Genomic DNA, 7,477 nt, shown 5'->3' with positions numbered 1-7,477 from the left:
ATCACCTGCTGCAGCCCCGGGCCAACATGTGTGGAAGATCAAAACTAAAGACAAACAAAATGTCGAACATAAAAAAAAAGTTAAAAAAACAAACAAAAAACATTCTCATGCTGCAGTTAAACTATTGGCTTTGGTTACAAAGTCTTTAAAAAATAAAAAATAAAAAATAAATAATAATAAAAAAACCTTTAAAGGTCCAGTGCGTGGGATTTATTTTTAGGGGAATCTAATGGCAATGAAATCAAATATATAATAATAATAATTCTGTTTTCATTGATGTAAAATCACCAAGAATCATTCTACAGAAGCCCAGAAGGGACAAAAAAAGAGTCTTTTGTCTTTTATCAAGTTTTTAGCAGCCACCACAGTGGAAGATGTGGTCTAAACCACAAGATGGCACTAAATTAAGATTAAAGTATACAAGGTCGACACTTGTATACTTTAATATCATCTCAAAATATGTTATGAAGAAAAATGTTGGTGAAAAAACTTATTGACATCATCACATAATTCAACACAAAAATTTAAAACATTTTAAATTAGAAGCAGGAAATGTGACATCAAAAGATAAATAAAATGTGATATAAATTAATACACATTTTTGAAATAATTTGAATTATGATGCCATTATGAATTATTGAATCAATTTTAATATAATATCTCATAATATAGTGTTAAAAGTCACATTCGAGACCTGGTACGATAAATTATAATTCAAAACTTTTATATATATATTTTCTTGTAACTTTGTTTGTTAGTTATTTTGGTCATTTTGTCTCCACTTAATTTCCAATTAACAAACCCGAGGAAATCAGTTCCTTCTGCTTTTCTTAGAAAGATTTTACAACTGCTGTGGGTCATTATTCAGCAGCTGCAGTTCCAAGAAGGTTTTCCATTTCTTAAAATCTTGTGTTCACGTGTTGTTGTCTGAAACAGTCACAGTCATTCATACTAGAACATGGAACATCGAAGTGGCCAATATTAAAAATAAATACATTAAAAAATGATTTTAGAAAAGTTTAAAGGTTATACAACATGAAGCGAAATCAGTAAAATAAGCTAAATAAAATAATATGTAAAGTAATATAAAATACCAGAATGGCACATCAACCAACAAACAAACGGACGCAGGTGAAACATAAACTCCTCGGTGGAGGTAATATCTGACCAGATAACTTTACACACACACAATTATTCTTTAAAGAGAGATTTAGAAGCAGTTTCAGTGCCGGCCGGTCTGATCTCCTCAGGAGACCTGGGCACCACTGGTAACTAATAATCGACCAGTTGTGGCGAGATTTCTTCCTCAGGTGTTTTCAAGGTCAAAATAAACTCAGAAAATAACAATTGTTGTTTTAAAATGTCCTTTTTTAAACTATATTTTTAATCAATAATGGCATTATCATCAAAGAATCATTCGGCCAATCACACGACCCCATTAATCTGGCAAATCAATGTCATATATACAGATATTTTTAGACCTTAATGAGGTTAGAAACTTCCAATGACGTATAATGGGCCAGGTCAGACACATTAAAAGTTGTTCCAGGATGAATCACTATGTGTTGCTGGTGGTTTTTAGGAAAACCTGGATCCTGCAGCAGCACCGTCGGCCTTATACAACGTGTGAAAGAGCAGTCAGCTCACATCAGCATTAGCTTTGCCCCACAGAGACCAAAATAATCAGATTATTCTCCGGAGCAGCTTGTTTGGTTCATGCTGGGAGGCGTCGACTCTATGTCGCTCTGTTTGTTCACCGTCTCCTCGCTGATGTTTAACCAATGAGAACAGCATGACTGCCTGCTGCCCTGGAGCCAAGAGGCATGACTCAAATTAGCTGCAGTGCATCCTCCCTCTGAATGATTCATCGAACAGATCCAGATCCATGGATGCAACCTCGGAGGCGACAGGGCGGCTAAATGTTGATGTGAAGGAGGGACGAGCGCTGGTTTTTCTTTAAAAGCATTTTTCTACCAGCTGAAACAGGAAGCAGCTGTATATTAAAGAGTCGGTAGTTGATCTTTAAACCTGTCCTACATCAACCGAGACCGCACAGGGATGACAGACTTTGGTCAACACGGGTGAACAACTCACATGGAACCTGACATATTAACAGACAGAGGCAGGGTGTACTGAATAACAGGAAGTCCACAGCTAACAGACTCTGCTAGCTGCTCCGGGAGACTCATAGAAAATAGTGCTTTATTTAAAAAAACAACCAACACAGCATCCAACCAACACAGCATACAACCAACACAGCATCCAACCAACACAGCATCCAACCAACCAACCATCCAACCAACACATCATCCAACCAACACATCATCCATCCAACACATCATCCAACCAACACACCATCCAACCAACCAACCATTCAACCAACACAGCATCCAACCAACACAGCATCCAACCAACCAACCATCCAACCAACACATCATCCAACCAACACATCATCCAACCAACACAGCATTCAACCAACACATCATCCAACCAACACAGCATCCAACCAACACAGCATCCAACCAAACAACCATCCAACCAACACAGCATCCAACCAAACAACCATCCAACCAACACATCATCCAACCAACACAGCATCCAACCAACACATCATCCAACCAACACAGCATCCAACCAACACAGCATCCAACCAAACAACCATCCAACCAACACATCATCCAACTAACACAGCATCCAACCAACACAGCATCCAACCAACACAGCATCCAAACAACCATCCAACCAACACAGCATCCAACCAACACAGCATCCAACCAACACAGCATCCAACCAAACAACCATCCAACCAACACATCATCCAACCAACACAGCATCCAACCAACACATCATCCAACCAACACAGCATCCAACCAACACAGCATCCAACCAAACAACCATCCAACCAACACATCATCCAACCAACACAGCATCCAACCAACACAGCATCCAACCAACACAGCATCCAAACAACCATCCAACCAACACAGCATCCAACCAACACAGCATCCAACCAACACAGCATCCAACCAAACAACCATCCAACCAACACATCATCCAACTAACACAGCATCCAACCAACACAGCATCCAACCAACACAGCATCCAAACAACCATCCAACCAACACAGCATCCAACCAACACAGCATCCAACCAACACATCATCCAACCAACACGTCATCCAACCAACACAGCATCCAACCAACACAGCATCCAACCAACACAGCATCCAACCAACACAGCATCCAACCAAACAACCATCCAACCAACACAGCATCCAACCAACACAGCATCCAACCAAACAACCATCCAACCAACACAGCATCCAACCAACCAACCATCCAACCAACACAGCATCCAACCAACACAGCATCCAACCAAACAACCATCCAACCAACACAGCATCCAACCAACACAGCATCCAACCAACACAGCATCCAACCAACCAACCATCCAACCAACACAGCATCCAACCAACACATCATCCAACCAACACAGCATTCAACCAACACAGCATCCAACCAACACAGCGTCCAACCAACACAGCATCCAACCAAACAACCATCCAACCAACACATCATCCAACCAACACATCATCCAACCAAGACATCATCCAACCAACACATCATCCAGCCAACAAACCATCCAACCAACACATCATCCAACCAACACAGCATCCAACCAACACAGCATCCAACCAAACAACCATCCAACCAACACAGCAGCCAACCAAACAACCATCCAACCAACACAGCATCCAGCCAACACAGCATCCAACCAAACAACCATCCAACCAAACAACCATCCAACCAATACACCATCCAACCCACACAGCATCCAACCAACACAGCATCCAACCAAACAACCATCCAACCAACACAGCATACAAACAAACAACCATCCAACCAACACATCATCCAACCAACACACCATCCAACCAACACAGCATCCAACCAAACAACCATCCAACCAACACATCATCCAACCAACACACCATCCAACCAACACATCATCCAACCAACACACCATCCAACCAACACACCATCCAACCAACACAGCATCCAACCAAACAACCATCCAACCAACACATCATCCAACCAACACAGCATCCAACCAACACATCATCCAACCAACCAACCATCCAACCAACACATCATCCAACCAACACACCATCCAACCAACACAGCATCCAACCAAACAACCATCCAACCAACACGTCATCCAACCAACACAGCATCCAACCAACACATCATCCAACCAACCAACCATCCAACCAACACATCATCCAACCAACACACCATCCAACCAACACAGCATCCAACCAAACAACCATCCAACCAACACATCATCCAACTAACACAGCATCCAACCAACACAGCATCCAACCAACACAGCATCCAACCAACACAGCATCCAACCAACAACCATCCAACCAACACAGCATCCAACCAACACAGCATCCAACCAACACGTCATCCAACCAACACGTCATCCAACCAACACAGCATCCAACCAACACAGCATCCAACCAACACAGCATCCAACCAAACAACCATCCAACCAACACAGCATCCAACCAACACAGCATCCAACCAACACAGCATCCAACCAAACAACCATCCAACCAACACAGCATCCAACCAACACAGCATCCAACCAACCAACCATCCAACCAACACAGCATCCAACCAACACAGCATCCAACCAAACAACCATCCAACCAACACAGCATCCAACCAACACAGCATCCAACCAACACAGCATCCAACCAACCAACCATCCAACCAACACAGCATCCAACCAACACATCATCCAACCAACACAGCATTCAACCAACACAGCATCCAACCAACACAGCATCCAACCAACACAGCATCCAACCAAACAACCATCCAACCAACACATCATCCAACCAACACATCATCCAACCAAGACATCATCCAACCAACACATCATCCAGCCAACAAACCATCCTACCAACACATCATCCAACCAACACATCATCCAACCAACACAGCATCCAACCAACACAGCATCCAACCAAACAACCATCCAACCAACACAGCAGCCAACCAAACAACCATCCAACCAACACAGCATCCAGCCAACACAGCATCCAACCAAACAACCATCCAACCAAACAACCATCCAACCAATACACCATCCAACCCACACAGCATCCAACCAACACAGCATCCAACCAAACAACCATCCAACCAACACAGCATACAAACAAACAACCATCCAACCAACACATCATCCAACCAACACACCATCCAACCAACACAGCATCCAACCAAACAACCATCCAACCAACACATCATCCAACCAACACACCATCCAACCAACACATCATCCAACCAACACACCATCCAACCAACACACCATCCAACCAACACAGCATCCAACCAAACAACCATCCAACCAACACATCATCCAACCAACACAGCATCCAACCAACACATCATCCAACCAACCAACCATCCAACCAACACATCATCCAACCAACACACCATCCAACCAACACAGCATCCAACCAAACAACCATCCAACCAACACGTCATCCAACCAACACAGCATCCAACCAACACATCATCCAACCAACCAACCAACCATCCAACCAACACATCATCCAACCAACACACCATCCAACCAACACAGCATCCAACCAAACAACCATCCAACCACCACATCATCCAACCAACACAGCATCCAACCAACACACCATCCAACCAACACACCATCCAACCAACACATAATCCAACCAACACACCATCCAACCAACAGTCATCCAACCAACACAGCATCCAACCAACACATGTTAATTTCCTTTTGTTATCTTTGTTACATTAAAGATAATTAATTGGACCGTCAGTTGTCAGCGGTTCTGGCAGTAGTTTTTCCTCTTGACTCTCAGGATGGTATTGTAGGTGTAAGGCTTTGTTTGGATTTATGGGTCTTGAACCAAAATTTGAATCATGTTTGAATAACTTTTTGTCAAGAATGTTTGTTTCTGGTTTGTACCTGCTGACAAACGTCACTCTCTACATCAGTATGTGCGCTACAACAGTGTATGTTAATGCTGATTTGGCAGAATGGTTGAATACGAGAACACAGTATCATCACAACACTACCTCCAGCTGTAGTGAGCAGAAAATGGCTCTGAATGGCAAGTTGATTCTATTTTAGTTACAGGAACCTCTTCAGCATTACTGTTACCATGTCTACTGTCAAAGACTCACTTCTTACATTTGTACTACAGACGGCCTGCTGTCACGCAGGAAGGAGCTCATGCATCATTGATACATTTTGCAGCTTTACATGCAAAGACAAACGAAACTCTAAGAAAACTTAAAAACATGATGTGTCTCAAGCAAGTTCTGCACCCGCGTAAAGCGAAAGCCCACCTGATATGGATGCACAAGCTTGACCACGCATCAAGGATGTAAATAATGATTTTTCTAATCAATCTGGGGTCGTTGGGCTTCTGAGTAATTAGTCCTTATGTCCATTACACATACTGGTCCATAAATCTGCTTAGAAATCCCCCAAAAAGACAAATCTAACCTGTGCAGAACTTGCCTTAGAAATCTCACGTTTTTGAGTTGTGTTCAGTATCACAGTGATCCAGTGATAGCTGTCTGTACATTACAGTGTATTCCAGTTGCTACACTAAAATAACATCATGCATAGCACAAATATTTCTTAAGTCTCCAAAACTTTAAACACATTTTCTGCTTTACACACATTTTGCAATTCAAGATGGCACTAAATACACTGAACATGATTCTCTGCATAAGACACAACAATCTGACATAAAGTCACATGTTTGCCATTCAAAATTATATACATGTGCAACCTGCCAAACAATTGTTACCGTAATTGTTACCACTTCAATCAGGTAGTCAGCTCTGAAAGACCACAGGTGAGAAACAGGTTGGTTTTTTTCCCAACAACAATGAAAGACGTTGCAGAGAGAGGAAGAGGAAGATGAAGGTTGAGAATGAGAGGGGGAGGAAGAGTGAGAGGTGGAGCTGGTAGAGGAGCTCATGGCCAAAGAAGACAACGACTTTCAGATGAAATCAGAGCGACCTGAGTTGATGATGTCATCGATCATGAGCTGACACTGTGAGAGGCTGGAGAGAGAGTGCAGCCTCGCACAGTGTCGCATTTTCTTTCCTTTGTTTTGTGAGCATATTTTTGTTCACTCCAATGTAAATGTATCTGCTGTGCATGTGAACAATCTGAAGAATTCTCTACAGTTTGAACTATGTTGGTATTATGACAGAGTAGACTGAAGAAGAGAGTGCTTTTCATTACGCCCAACACAGTGTAGTTCGTTAGACAAAAATCTGGAATATGAATGAAGTGTGTGCCATCTGGATCTTCATCTTGATAATACTATATGTAGTTTTGGTTGCAGTGCTTCATTTTGCAGGATATATTAAGTATTTTTGCAGTTTGGGTGTGTGTGGTTTTG

This window comes from Sparus aurata, chromosome 24 (assembly GCF_900880675.1).
Source record: "Sparus aurata chromosome 24, fSpaAur1.1, whole genome shotgun sequence".
NCBI lineage: Eukaryota > Metazoa > Chordata > Actinopteri > Spariformes > Sparidae > Sparus > Sparus aurata.
The sequence above is the reverse complement of the archived record's forward strand: the minus strand, read 5'-3'. Positions refer to the sequence as shown.